The sequence below is a fragment of the Propithecus coquereli genome, unplaced genomic scaffold (assembly GCF_000956105.1).
Source record: "Propithecus coquereli isolate 6110/MARCELLA unplaced genomic scaffold, Pcoq_1.0 Scaffold55, whole genome shotgun sequence".
NCBI classification, from domain to species: Eukaryota; Metazoa; Chordata; class Mammalia; order Primates; family Indriidae; genus Propithecus; species Propithecus coquereli.
Genome location: NW_012151396.1, coordinates 2,594,854 through 2,596,849, shown reverse-complemented (window position 1 = coordinate 2,596,849; position 1,996 = coordinate 2,594,854). Strand labels below are relative to the sequence as shown.

The window sequence follows — 1,996 nt, the reverse complement described above, 5'->3', positions numbered from 1 at the left end:
ACATCATATAGGTTATTTTGAAAAATGTTTATTTTATTTAGCTGAATTGAAAGAAATTTATGAGTTGCTCGACAGGTCAATACCATTCTTATTTTCAAGTTGAAAAGTTAATCAATATGTATACAATTTAACAATAATTTCTCTTTTAAAAAAATCTATTTAGGGCTATGCTGACACAGAAGATCCTTTGGGTAACTGCATTCTTCTTTTAAGCAAAGAGAGTTCCGAGGCAGGAGAAGAGATTCTCCCCTGTACTACCCGATTAAAGTCTATCCTGCGACTTTTGCTAGTGAAAAAGCCATTGTGAGTACAACGTAATCTTTTGAATATCAGAGATTAATGGAAACATTCTAAGAAAGTATAGTAATTATATTAATCTGAAATAAAATAGAACTACAGACTTTAAAGGAAGGTGATTGTCCATTATTAGACAGAGAAAGGAAACCAATGTGTGAAACTAAGCAGATACAAGGTCTTTTAGATGCTTGCCTGAAATGTTTCATCTGTTTTACAGCCTAGTTATCCCTTGCCAGATCGGTTTGTGCTTTGGTACTGCTACTAAGTACTGTTCAGTAGTGCTCTAGGCCAGTTGGGGAGCCATGGAGATAAACAGATTGCAAAAATTACAGTGCATTCCCATCTTCTCTTCTCTTTGGAAATTGTTAGTCTCCTGGAGAGATCCTTTTCTAAACATCTGTTCTGGAAATTAATTTTTTCATAAGTGTGGTAGGCTAGTTGCCTTATATACCAGAGTTATTCAGATATTCTAATTTCATTTAGCTTGTGCTATTAACTTGGGAAACTTAAAAAGTATGCTTTCCTTGACCACTATTAATATGGGCATCATTTTAATTAAAAGAAGAGAAGGAGAAAGATAGTGTTTTTCTTCCTTCTCTGTCAATACATCCTAAATCTTCCCTGTTACTCTCTTTAGGTAACAGTGGTTAGATTTTCCGTCACTGAGAAGAGAAAAAAATCTTAGAGTCAAGATGGATAAGTAGTGACGTAGAGGAAGAGTTGGTTGAAAAGGCTAGGAGGAACAGACAGACATTCTTTTGACAATGGATAATTTTGTTTTCCCCAAACCTTATGTCAGGATAATATAGCAACTTATTTATAAACAGACAATCAGACTGAAAAATAAGGAAGTAGGTGAAAATAAACTAAAGCATTAAGAGAATGGAAAGAGGAAAATCAAAGAAATAGACTCTAAAAATGTCTGTATAGTGTAGAAGGTAACATTTCTATAAACTTCATGTGGCAGGAACCCTGTTCATTGGCTAATCTCTATATCCTCAGAACTTCATAGAGTACCTTATACATAAATATACAGTTACGTGTTGCTTAACCACGGGGATATGTTCTGAGAAATGCTTCTTTAGGCAATTTTGTCCTTGTGTGAATATCAGAGAGTGTACTTACACAAACTTATATGTGATATAGCCTATTCCCCACCTAGGCTATATGGTGTAGCCTGTTGCTCCCAGGCTACAAACCTGTACAGCATGGTACTGTACTGAATACCATAGGTAGTTGTAACACAATGGTAAGTATTTTTGTATCTCAAAATTTCTAAACATAGAAAAGCTACAATAAAAATACAGTATTGTAATCTTGTGAGACCACTGTTGAGTATGTAGTCTGTCGTTGACTGAAATGTCATTATATTATATTAGGCATGACTCTATTAAAAAATTATTAGTTGAAAGAAGTAAATACATATATAGGAATAACTGGATCCTAGCATTTCATGCTAAGCCTAAAAATTGCTAAATTTATATACCAGAGAAGAAGATGCATAAATATATGCTTTACATATCCCATCTCTGGCCTTCTGAACAAGAGCGAGACCCCGTCTCTACTAAAAATAGAAAGAAATGATCTGGACAACTAAAAGTATATATAGAAAAAATTAGCCGGGCATGGTGGCACATGCCTGTAGTCCCAGCTACTTGGGAGGCTGAGGCAGAAGGATTGCTTGAGCCCAGGAGTTTGA

General features: G+C 34.9%; 1 protein-coding gene across 1 annotated transcript in view; it reads left to right on the top strand.

Moving 5' to 3' along the window:
- Positions 1–1,996, top strand: part of RTTN (rotatin) — a 243,188-nt gene that overhangs the window by 69,687 nt on the left and 171,505 nt on the right. The window lies entirely within an intron of this gene.